Below are 14,062 nucleotides of genomic sequence, written 5' to 3' on the forward strand. Positions count from 1 at the left end.
ATATCTTTGCAATAATTGTAAGGAAGAGAGAGTTAATCCTGTGCGTGAGTTTACTGCCCTTAGTCATATGTTTCTTATCCTGTTTTGAAAAACTTGATAAAAAAATTATGATAAAAAGTAAATCACTTTTTTTTAAACTTTATCTTTAGGATTATTCTCATCCAAGTGCAGTGAACCCACTCATCACAATAGATATGGACAATGGTATTAGTATCCCAGTGTTTTATAGTGAAAGCTGAAACTCACTTTTTTCATCTAATAGAAAAATACTTTGCAGATTAAAAAATACACCTAGTATTAACAAATGCAAAAAGAAGAAAACCAAGCTCATAGGAAAAGAAAACTGCTCACCTCAACACTCCCAATGCCCCTCAAGTGGAAGAGAAAGATAACAAAATTTTCTAAGATCCAAAGATCTCAATAGTGTGCACTGATCTCTATTTTTCATAAACTCCCCCCATTAATTGTTATAAAATTGTATAAATAAATATGGTAACATCATTTTACTTTTTCTAAATGACACAAAATCATGGTGAGTTCTGTTAAAGTCTCACTTTTTTAATTGCATTTTTAGATCAAATGGAAAAAGCATAATACAAAATGATGCAAATGGATAAAATGAGTTTACAAAATACTCACTATAAAATTATCCCTAAAGTCTTTTACCTATAATACACCACTTTTTAGGATTACAGTCACAAAAATTTGCTGACTTTTTTGCAATTTTACAACAATAAAGAAGAAGTCTTGCTAATTTCTATACCAATGGAAATTTTTAAAAATCACTTCAGTGAAAGGGTAGCATCAAATGTGGCCCTTACACATGGGTAATTTATCAAATGTCACCCACTATTTAATAAAATTTTCCAAAAGCGAACACTGCAGCAAAATTGACTTTACAAATTCCCCCTGTGATAAATTGCTCCAACAGCCGCAATATTTTCTGAATATTCTTGGATGCATGTTCTATACTGTGACAAGTCTCAAGACTGGATGTAAAATCCATATCTGGAAATGCAAACATAAGGCATCGGGCCCCAGGAACCATATGTTCGGCCATTATGTCATTGAAGTATGCACTTCACCCACAAACTGATGACTGTTGAAGAGACCTCTCAAGCCACAAAACTTGGGAAATGCACTATATTTTGGGGCTTATGCAGTCGCCTCATGTGTGGCGCAAGGAAACCATGGCCCTGTGCATGATCATATACAAAGAAATGTTGGCAAGGGCATGCAAAAGTCAATATTACTGTAACTTAATCCTCAGATATGACAAGTTACTGTAATACACTAGAAAACTGGTGCAACTGCAAAGATAGATTCCCCCAAATAGTTATGGCTAACTGAAGTGTCAAGTTGAGGTGGCTACACATACAACGGATAGATGCATCCAGTGCTCCAAAATGTCATTCATTGTGCCTAACACCAACATAAAATCTTCTGCTCAAGCACAATTCGGTTTTTTGACACTGGATATACCTATGTCCATAGACAGATCATAACTGGATGTCTTTACAAAGCAAGTATACACACTATGGTAATCCACACCTGGGGATCATAGTGTATATGTGAACAAGCCCAAAAATGTGCTGCATCATTGCATTTACTGCATTGTCAACTTTTAAATTGCTACCAGGGCTATACGGTCGTGACAATTTTGGAGGAGTCAGAGTTATGATAAAATTGATCGACTTCAACTCCACAAACATGTTATAAATTATAAAATTTTTAACATTTACTTTAAATATATATACCTGATCTAAGGATTTAGGTCAGGTGTGAGCAACATTCATTAATCAAAGGGCCATAACTTCAAGGGGCCACATCAGTAACCAGGACTCTAGATGCACCAACCACTGTACAGCACAAAATGCCACCCCAGAAATCATAAATACCACAGTACAGTAATACAATTCCCCCCAGAATTCAGAGAAGACAATTATACTAGAGAGACCCCAAGAGCAGATAATAATAGTCCTGGAGACCCCATAGCAGATAATAATACTGGGAACCCCACAACAGACAAATATTGATACTGAAGACCCCCAGAACAGACAATAATATTGGAGATTCCATAGAATCTTGGAGACCCCCAGAGCATAACACTAAAATTACTGGAGACCCCCAGCGCAGACAAATATTGGAGACCCAATAGCAGAAAATTATACTGGAAACCCCATAGAGGACTATATCACAAAAATAATAATACTGGAGAGACAGAGCAAACAAAAACCCTCTCCTTTTCTTGGCTATTCTTCATCACACTGCAGCTTCTTCTTTCATGACCTTGAGCAGAACTGTATTAGGAGCAGGAGAGGACCTTGGAAAAGTACAATACAGCTGACAAGTATTTATCACTCCAGGATCTTTTCCTGCTGATGCACTTCTCTGGGTCCAGAGACCCATAAGCAGTGAGGACTGTTCAGCTGCACCAATGAACGCTTCCATCAGTTATGTAACATCAGTTATGGAAGTGCTTATTGGACTCTTACTGTCAGCACACAGTGCAGTGCAGACCACAATTCATGAATTGACAGGCTGCATGTAGGCTGTCGGCATGGCTTGTGCACACCTGATCCCCCCTTTTAGTTGAGATGAATGTGGCTGCACTTTATGTACATGCTGAGGAATGAAGTTCCTCTGCTATAGATTAAAGTAATAAGGCACTGGGAAGGAATGTACGTATTTATAAAACAGAACAGTTCAGTTGGAGCAAGTGACCATATTGGTGGAGCTGGAGTCAGAGTTGGAGTCAGGGGTTTGGCTTACTGACTCTACGGGCCCGATTGCTACATTATGTCTTAAATTAATGTCTTATACATATGTCTTATGTTTTAAAATAAAATTGCTCTATTTCTTAAAAGATATTTTTAAGAATTTTAGAAGTTCTTCATGATGATTGGTCTCTCCCATGTAGCACGGCACCAGACATTAGATGTAACGACAGCCAGATTTCAGCAATGTGATATTTAAGAGTTGCTATGCCAACTTGTGATGTGATAATGACAAGGATCTTGAAAAATGTAAAAGAACAAAAAACAATCTATCCTATGACAGTTTCAAACTTTCTCTTAGTGCTTGAATATATTTTGCATAGGTCTCGCATATTTAGAGTTTTTGTGGCTTCTTTAAAACATAAGTTGATACAGAGTAAATTTTAAAAATTAAATTGGTGGATTTTTAAAAAATATTTGAAAAAGTTTGCTTCAGTTTACGGACATGAAAAATAAATACATTGTAAAACTGTAAATAAAAATAATTTCAATAGATTTAGAAATTAAATAATTATAATTGTTTAGCCTGTAGCATTTACTGATCTGAAAGCTGGGTTTTACTGATCCTCTTCTATTATTTCAATACAGTCGTATAAAAGAAAGAACCTCTGATAGTAAATGGGCATAAGTATGTTGGGGGGCAAATTAGCATCAAGTATAATTTAGTTCACTTATAAAAATTTTCTGGCAAGCGAGATTCTGACAATATCATTGTAGCTAATTAAATTAATAGTAAATGTTATTAATCTAATTTGTGATATCTAATTAGCTCTAATTTTCCTTGTCATGCAAGTTCATAAGTACAAAGAAAATGGTCTTGACGTATATTGTCATGTGGGCTTTCAGAAATACAATTTCTGTAGTAAATAAAATACCCAAGACTTTTTCTAATAGAGGGGACGGCATATATTACCGTTTTTCACTTCAAGAACACTTACAATTTAGAATGAATAATAAAATCTGGAGAAATTATAGTGAATTATAGCTTTTCTATAAATCTGACATAAAAAATGTGCCCGGCAGCTGAAAAACGATAACGGCCATTTCTTGCATGTCAGATAATGATTCTTAATTACATAATATAAATCCATAAGTGTTATTGCTGACTGCAATCTCAGCTCTCTCGCTGCAGGTTCGCTCAACTAATAATGCTGTGCAGTGATTGCTCAAGTTATAAAGCAATTTACCTGTAGGAATTATGGGAAAATACTACTATATGACATCATGCCAATGATTGTTTACTAAGGATTTACTAAGATTTGCTAAGAACAGTATAGATAATTAATATGGATAAAAAAGGATTAATAATAAACCACAGTAAGGGGTTAGAAAGTAAACATGTAATATAAAAAAAAACATGTTAGATATATGAATGGTAAATTTTAATTTTTATTTAATTTCAAAATATAATCCAATTTCCATAGACTTGTGTTTTACAGCAATAAACTGATGGGTAATGGGTGAAACTTGTGGCTGCTCCTTAAAATTTCAATTAGAACATTTTAGGATTTAGGTATCACTCAAACTGATATTACGCCCTCTTTATACAGCCCCGTTATAACTCCCACCATTGGGTGTCCAGTATTGAAACAGAAAATTGAAAAAAAATTAACTATAGAAGATTTTCTATAAATTTGCACCAATGTCGCTTAAATAAAGGAAAACAACGACAATATGTCTATAGTGAGTCCAAAGATTGTATCATTGTACTTTTCCATCAAACAGCCTAGTAGCAAAATAGACGTTTCACAGTAATCCTTATTTTGAGTGGAAATCAGTGTGAAACATATTTGTGAGGCTGATTTTCAGATAGAGCTAAGTGTATCCTATTCAAGGGGGTTTACAATGCTGTTGGCGGTAGAGGCTCTAAATCAGACATTTAGTGAATGTCCACAGTTACATCAATCACAAAATTTGCCCGTTTCTTATCAGTCGCTGGTTCTTGGCAGGGATTTACACCTTCTTCTCCAGGTTATTATTTAAGTTTAAATGATCTAAAATTGTTTGCACAAGGCCATTGTGTTCCTGCCTACTGCTGCTTGCTTTTAGTTTTATGTCTAGTTTAGTAGCAATAGGCATTTTGTTAATATGTAGTTACCTACTGGTAAACTGCAGGTGCAACATCTGTGCTGTAGTAAACAAACTATTCTCTGTACTGTGGAAGTGACAAAAGAGAGAGAAATGGATAATACAACCGCAGGTTTTGCTTGACAGGTGCACGGAACTGACTCCGCATGGAACGCAATCAAGACACAATAACCCAAATCTTGTATCCTTTAAGTGGAATACTTCAAAGTGCTACACGACTATCCGAAGTCCATATATTCCCAGAAATTGTGCCTCCACAACAGGGTCAGAACATAGCAGACCTCAACTGTTACACCAAGGTACTACAAAGGCAGGTCGAACGGGTCTGAGTTCAGGAGAGGAAGTGCTGCTAAAGTTTAATCCATTTTTGCAACTAGGAGTAAATATCAAAAATAATTTTTTTCTCTCTACAGTTTCCCTTCCTATCTATATATTTAGTTAAAAAAACAACAGCATCGTAAAGGCAGGAATCAATCAACCCTGATTCCGGTAAACCTGCCTTAAGGTGTTGGATGATCTACAAGATGGACAATTGGCTGCAGAGATTAAATGACAATTATCTTAATATTCATGCATAAAATTATTGCTATTTGTATCATCAGAAGCAATGCTGTAAATAAAGAATTAACATGCACACTTATAATTTAAGCTCAAATTTATACAAAATTCATATTAACAATAAGTATTGTATTTTCAAGAAACCAAAATAAATAAATATATGAAGCAATAATAGGGAAGGATTTATTATTTATAAACTAGAATTCTATAATATACATTAAATCTATAGATCATTGTGATGTCTCCAATTAGTAGCATTAATTTAGTGTTTGCTCTATTTCTGGATTGTCAACCACCTCCAATTGTGTGTAATATTTTTGGAAAGTCTAGTTGTGTACATTAGAGACTAATGGAGGAGGGTCTATAGGTGGTCCAATCAGCAAGCCTAAGCTTTCGCATTGATTGGGAACCTATGATCTCTGCTACTTCTAGTGGCTTGGCTTGTAATTACTGCAAGATGAAATGTTTATCTTGAATTTTCCAAAAGTTAATATTAGATTATAGTATTAACCAAAATTTTTAAATTCTTTAATATTAACATTAAGTTCTTGATCTCTGTAAACTATTTTGTTATTTAGTTTCTTTTAATACAGTTTAAAACCCATTTAATTTGAAGTTAATTTCTGTGCCGCATATACCTATTTATAATGAGATATTTATATTAGTATTTTTATTGTTGGGAGCTATCCGTGGAATATATAAAAAAGCAAATAAGTCTAATTTTTGCACCTGCCTTGTTTTGTTACAGCACAAACCACTGTACTGTTAAAAACATAATTTAAAAAAAAACTGTGTTTTTCAATAATTCCGTCATCCATTCCACATCCATTATGTTTATTTTTGCTTAATATGGCATCATAAATTGTGTTTGGGAGATGCTGTAGTGTTCTTTTATTTCACTTTTTAATTTCATTTTTATGCCATTGAATTGTTTTGTAAATATATGTATTGGTAATTTTAAATTTTGGGTGTTTTTATTGCTGACTTTTTACATTTATATTGCTGACTTTCCCCTATATCTAGGGCTCAAACACTAGTCCCAGCTAAAGGATTAATGCAACTTCCAGATATTGTAACTTCCATATATTTCAGAGTTGACCCTGGTTTACGACCTACTAGGTCCTGTAGCTACCAAGAATCTAATGATCACGTGATCATTAGGACTGAAGCAGGAAGCTGCTTATTGAACAATGTACATGGCGCTCACTAGTCACTAGTTATACAACAATGAGAAAGAACTGGGGATAGAAACATAGAGGGAGTCCAGCTAGCAAAAATAAGTGTCCCTACGGTCTGATATGTGAACCAGTTCGTCGTGTATATTAATGCAGCAGTCAGCAAATGGTAAAAAACACATTGAATTGCATTATATTCATTCTTATGTGAATATGTATTCTTTAAATTACATACATAATGTATCCAGTCCTCTTCTACAGAAGGTCAATTATGAGTTTTACCCTGAACAATCGGGAAATAATCACATAGTGCCCAAAATAGCTATCATTGTTCAACATATCAAGCAGTTTGTTATTTAACTCTTTGGAACAGTAGTTTTTATAGGGGGGGGGGGGGGTAATAAACATACATCAATTAGCAGAAAAAGTCACGTGATGACATAAGTCTATCTCACTGTGCTAAATGGAATTACCGAAATTGTACGTCCATGTTTTTGTCTTCCAAGACTAAATGAATCTTTTGTGTTGTCAACAATAGATAACCGCTATCATAGGCAATGCAGATCCAATTGACATGGGTTAAAATGCACTCACAAGAAGCGCCAAGTGTTATCTGAATACTTTATTGTAAAACATATGAACCACTTCTGTTAAATGAATATGCTAAATATGCCTGAATCCCATTCACAGTGATGCAATAATTATCAGTCATAATTACAGGTGACATGAATGTGCGTGACTATTACTTAATATATTTATTTTACCGGATTTTCATAAAAATAGACAATTTGCATTTTATCAAAAACCATTCAAGAGGGACTCTTAAAAACATGAGAATTTGCATTACAATGTGTACTGAGCAATAAAAATATATGCAGATGTATTATAATAAGGGGAGAGAGTCATTCATTGTATTCCTGTCACAGTTGTTTATCACCAGGGTTACAAACAGATACAATTTGTCATTGTTTTCAGATTATAACTCATAGTTACAGCTAGGTTTTTCTTAGGCTAGGGCAGAAATACAGTTTCTAAATACACTGGTCAGGTCTTAGTGGCCCCCTCCTAGATTTTGGGGCACATGCTTCACCTACACCGCCAACTATTCCCTCTATACCCAATCAATTGAGAAGGATCACTTAATGCAATGTACTACTAATTAAAGGTGAGATATTTAAACTAGGCACACAATGGGAAGGGCTTCCCTTTACAGCCTTCCCATTGATTACAGTCTGGTTCCTAATGTTATTAATGGACAGTAAGTTATGGCGTTTGCCAATTGGCACCAAACAATGAAGGTTAATACACATTTAGTTGTAACTTACAAATGCATTTTTTATTGCTATATGATGAATATAATACTTTGTACCAAAATTGCAGACTAATCAAATCTGGGAAGTTAAACATCCGTATTTCAATGATGATATGAAAGTAACCATAAAATCAGCTTGTGTGTGCCAAATACAGTGGTGGAACTGTAGTACTAGTTGAATCTACTCTGTTGACTAAATGTGGTCTTATCTATAGGGTAGCACAACATCATGTACTCATGTTTCAGTGGTATGGCATCTATATAGTAAATTAACCACCAAAATGTCTATTAATTGAAATTTCTAAATATTTTGACAATTTAAATATATGACAGTTTTAGCTAATATTTACCACTAGCGATTGAAATGATGACTCCCTATAATAAAACATTATAATACTCTATATATGTATTTTATACAACAGTTTTTAATATCCCACCCACTATATTTCATATACTACTTTTAACTATAAATAATGATTATTAACACAGGTTTAGCTGTCATGCTCCATTCAGTTTATGGTTTAGTTTTATCAATGTTTTATATTTTCGAAACAAAGAAAGACAGAAATGTAATATGGCTTGTATGTAGATCATTAAAGGGCTAGATAGATTTTGATAGATAGATAGAAGATAGATAGATGGATAGATAGGATATACACAGATAGATAGGTAGATAGATAGATAGATAGATAGATAGATAGATAGATAGATAGATAGATAGATAGATAGATCGATAGATAGATAGATAGATAGATAGATAGATAGATAGATAGATAGGTAGATGGATAGCTAGATAGATACATTGATAGGAAAAAGGTAGAGATTGATAGATACAAAGAATTAGAATGTAGAGAGCTGGATGGATAGAGAGATACAAAAAGACAAAGGTCATTACTATGGAGATATAAAAAACAATTTCCAATAGCTTTAAAAAGAGCACAGACCTTACAAGTGTTTTCACTATAGAAAACAGGATGTCATCTTTTCTTGACATTCTCTCATCTTTGTCTTGCTCGCTGTTTTTCTCTTGGGCAGTGCCTTTGCGCTAAGCCTAGAAAAATCTGTAAAGGTAAAATGAATACACTGGTATGTTGAGTCACGTTGTACTGTACTGGGAGTTTTAAAAAAATGAATCAATAATACAGACACGGTTACAGCAAGAAAAATTTTATCTGAGGACATTTGAGCATTTTACATGACCTGATACTGGCAGAGTATAATTGTGACAAGTAAAAATATCATATCCATTAATTCATATAATAAACACAACATGTATTATGTTTCCATTGTCCATAGTTTATTTTTTTTTAATCTCCTCTCTCTCTCTCTCTATGACTATATATGTATGCATCACATATAAGGGGCGGGATTAACCCAGTATGGTGTTATAGGCTCCGCCTTTTATAGGTGAAATTGGAATCAATGACTTCTCTCTAATTTTGACTTATTACAACCTAGCAAATTTCACATTCTGCACCTGAAGACTCTATGAACCTATTGATGGAGTGATTGGATAGTCTTTAGATTTGTGGATTTCAAAAAGAAATCTTAAGAAATGGTTTAAAAAAAACGATATTTTCAGAAGCTAAAGCAAATTTTACATAAATGATTTAAGCAATTAAAAGACAAAAGATCATTGGGATCCTGAACACAAACATTTTTAATCTTTATATATAGTTAGTGGAACATATTTTGACATACTGAATACTTCAAAAATATCTACAAATATCTGTTTAAGTGCAAAAAAAAGTAATTATCAAAAAGAATTAACCAAGGTCAGATACTTTTATAGTGTCAAGCATCTTAAATGACATCTGGAATCAAGGAGGATCCGTATGTTAGAAAGGTTGATCTACAAGAGAAATCTACAATTATAAAGATGTGTCTTCTTGAAATGACGTCAAGTAGATATGTCATTTCTCTTAACTATATGATGAGAATAATTCGTTCTTGCAAGTTGATAATATACAACACTTTGACTCCATATTTGATTGTCAGATGAGAGGTGTCTACAGTCATATAGAGCTATATGAAGCTGTACATAATGTCAATTCCAAAATGTATCCAAATTTGTAGAATGAAAGAAAACATGTATACCAAATATGAATGTACTACGTCATCTACAACCCTATTTGCTTTTATAGCGCAGTACAGTATAAAGAAAAGTAACCGAGTAGCTATTTATTATAATGACATATAAATAATGCAATGTGTATGTATATGATGAGGATATAAAGTTTCCTTAGGCATCTATAAATTATTTGTTGGCTACAAAGGAATACATAGGCTTCATGAAACTGAAAAGGAATATTAGAGCAGTCTCTAAATATTTCAGACAAATTTATATGAGGCTCAACTCGCTGCCGCTGTCCAAAGGAGTGGTGCTGAATGTGCTCCACATAACTGGGAGTCTTATATATATATATATATATATATATATATGTTTAGCAGGCCGTATATCTGGATATATAGGAGGGACAGAATAACATGAGACTTACTCCTTGGTACAGCTGGAGTGAAGAGCCATTTGCTATGGTGGTTTTGTAGATTAGTTTATTTGACTTGTACTGAATGTGTATTAATTAGGGTGGTGCTGTCAGTCCCTTAATGAAAATCTCTGGTTACCATTCAAGCCAACAATACAAAGCCAGGCTAATCTAGCTAATCAATTATTAACCACAATACATTGCTAGAGAGATAGCTGCAAGATGAAAAGTTCACCATTTGTCAACAGAAAGCCCCATCTATTCAACAGATGAATTCACACCACGGAAGTACATACACTCATCTACCTATCTGCATATAGATAGAAAGTAGATATATACTTGATGCCATTTCTAGTGCTCTATATATTTAATTCAGACTTGAATTAAAACTCCCAAACTTAGAGAGCACATGTACAGCCATACATTTTTCATGATCCACTATGCCTGATCTGTATAGAACACAAAGCCGCTGTTCTATATATAAGGTTGTGTGCCTGGGTAACATGACAAATGCATATACTCTGTTACAAGTCAATGTAATTGATCTATAATGTAATTTTGTAGCATGGATTCTTTTCCCCTTTAGGTTGGAGGAGATCCAGAAATCCACACAGTCCAGTAATATTACATTACAATCCAATAATGAAATAAGGATTTTTCGAAATCGCATTATCATCCAAGCATTCTGATCTGTTTATTTTCTATTAATACACATTTTGGAAATGTACAGCTGACATGAGTAACACAAGTCCTGAGAGCCTGCTGCAGCCTACACATTGTCTCCTGAGAGGTTAGCCTCACACTACAGCTTTATCTTCACTTTCTATCAGAGTCTGCTCTATGAAAGGGAAAGCTGCAAATATACAAGCATCAACAAATTCACATTGAACATCTCACAGTCCATAATCATACAATAATAATACAACAGAATGGAGTAGAGCGAATATGTCAACTATTTGGGACTTTGGGACTTATAATAAGGGACATTGGAAAAATACAGCCTATAGTATTTAACATGACAAACACAGCTCTGCTGCACAGGACAGACTCTATACTACTATATACAAATTAGGCTTTTCTAGCCAGTACTTATGTCTAACTACAGATATCCCCTCCCTGCACCATGTACACAGATATACTGTTTATAGCAAACCAATTGATTTTTTTTTTTGCAGAAAACTTTATAGTCAGTGATTCCACAACTGTTGCACAGTCCTGGGCGTGTGCTGTTTATCCCAGACTACATGGAGTACATTTTCTGTACATATTCAAAGCATTACTTATATATAGGTTCAAACCTGCCTTAGGTAAAGTATAATATTACAGGTACAGGCAGGTATATAAATAGATGTCATTACAACTTCATTTCATTATATTTATTTATAAAAGTAAAGATTGTTTTCTTTATTTCAAATATATATATATTAATAATAATTTATACACACATAAATGAATCTTTCATTCTAGCTACTTGCCTATTATCAATCTACCTATTTCTACATTTAATCCAACTAGCTATATAATGAATTATGATATATTCATATGTATTTTTCTCTATCTATCTATCTATCTATCTATCTATCTATCTATCTATCTATCTATCTCTAGCTTTCATTAATCCATAATAGCTATATATATATGCATATTATCTATTAATATGTATCTTATCTATCTCTATTTTTGATTCGTCCAAATATCTATATCATATATATCTGCATATGATCTATTCATATGTATCTTATCAATCTGTCATAGTTTTTTTCTGTAGACTCCTTAATACTAAAACTTGTTATTTTGCAGTCTGTTTCAGCTATAGAAGACTACAATCTGATCATGGGGCTTACCTTTTTTTTCTTTTATCGCTGTCTGTGTCCTTCTTTAAAGTTTTCTCATGACTTCTGTACTCTTCCCAGCAGTAATCTTGTTCTATTGGCTGCTTTGTGTTTCTTTAAGAAAAGAGGATTTCACTTGATACTCTCTAATAAAGAGGAGGCGCGGGAGGAATGGGCTTCTTTACTAGCGTGCTAACTTATGTCGTTCTTCCTGAAGGTAGTGCTAAGTGAGAGGCTTCTTGGGAACTGAGCTAGGGAAAAGAATTATCCCCCATCTTTATATCAGCACCTCAGACAATAGCCAGGGCTAGTGTTGCAGCTGGAGGCTGTCTCTTTAAACCTCCAACCAAAAGGTGGCCTGTCACATCCATGGACATCCATGACGTCATCTGATAGAAGCATGAAAAAAAAAAATCCCTTTTCAAAACAAAAGTCCCAGGGCGACCATGGCAACAGACTGCAAATGTCAGCGTATATCCATCAGGATGCTGCTAAGCAGCTTTGCCTTTGCCTCCCACATTGCAGAGAAACAGTGTAAATCTACTGCAATTAGCACTATTGCCAAGCTTCATTTGCAGCAGGAGAGGAAGTCATTGTGAGGGTGGCATAGGTTGGCACCAGCAGCATTGACTGCAATTTATCTTTGCAGCCACTCAGCTGTTCCTCTCGTCTTGGTCTGTGCTATAATCCCTTGCAAACAGCATTATGTGGGCTGCAGCGAGCACCGAGCAAGATGCAAATCCCTCCTTCAAAATTGTATTATCCACAATAGAAGAGATGATATTTACTATCTCAGGATTGTCATCTCCTCTCCGTTACAAATCATTTACAGATCCATTACACTGGGGGTTTATCTGACATGGAAAGTTCCTTCATAGGAAGGAAAGATGGGAAAATACTATCATCCTACCTTCTCTAGCAACATATACAGAATATATAGCAGATCTGTATTCAGCAGAGACATAACCACGCCCCACGATATAAACATCTGCACACAGATATAACGCCATGACTACAATAGATATGGAACCTACTGAGACACACGTCAGATTCCGTACCATGATAAGGATTGCAAATATTCCAGTGTAATACCAATGAATCGCTACAAGCATCATAGTACAGTCACATGTGCCAGGATATGAAATACCTCATTATTACAGAATACTTCATATAAAAAGTTGTTACTGCCATGTTTTTTAAGAACGGGACCTGAACTTTTAAGTTTCCATTTGGCTAATTTGCAGTTTATTAAATCAGTGATCTATTATGTGAGGTTTGGTTTTATATGTTTTATTTTTTTCTATTAAAATATGATTACATTTGGATCAAAGATTAATAATTGAATAATCAATATAGTTAATGGATAGATAAATAGATTATACAGGCAGTCCCCGGTTTACAAGATAGGTTCTAGGTTTGTTCTTAAGTTGAATTTGTATGTAAGTCGAAACTGTATATTTTATAATTGTAGTTCCAGACAAAATTATTTTTTGCCTCAGTGACAATTGGAGTTTAAATTTTTTTTTTGCTGTAATAGGACCAAGGATTATCAATAAATCTTCATTACAGATATCTTACAGCTGATCATTGCAGTCTGGGTCTATAGTAATGCATTCAGAGAGCTTCACCAAAGGTCAGTGGGCAGAGGGGTCCGTCTTTAAGTCAGGGTTGTCTGTAAGTCGGGTCCTTAAGTTTCATAGATAAGGTTGATAGATAAATAATAGATATGGAATAGATAGATCATGAATAGATAGATAGCTCGATATATAGATGGCTGGATGGATTATAGAAGGATAAAGATAGATAGGTAAATAATTAATAGAGATGAAGTAGA

General features: G+C 34.2%; 1 long non-coding RNA gene across 2 annotated transcripts in view; it reads right to left on the minus strand.

Annotated features, from left to right (window-relative positions):
- The window catches only part of LOC140125695 (uncharacterized), a 93,413-nt gene extending 80,193 nt beyond the window's left edge, over window positions 1–13,220 (minus strand). The window contains exons 1-3 of one of the 2 annotated variants that reach the window (XR_011854696.1): window positions 13,139–13,220; window positions 12,241–12,342; window positions 8,855–8,971 (exon numbers count right to left, since the gene is read on the minus strand). This is a non-coding gene — a long non-coding RNA (uncharacterized lncRNA). Of the gene's footprint in view, window positions 1–8,854; window positions 8,972–12,240; window positions 12,894–13,138 lie in introns of those variants that run through there. The other variant, XR_011854695.1, reaches the window with a different exon arrangement.
- Between the last annotated feature and the right edge of the window lie 842 nt (window positions 13,221–14,062).

This window comes from Engystomops pustulosus, chromosome 4, assembly GCF_040894005.1.
Source record: "Engystomops pustulosus chromosome 4, aEngPut4.maternal, whole genome shotgun sequence".
NCBI classification, from domain to species: Eukaryota; Metazoa; Chordata; class Amphibia; order Anura; family Leptodactylidae; genus Engystomops; species Engystomops pustulosus.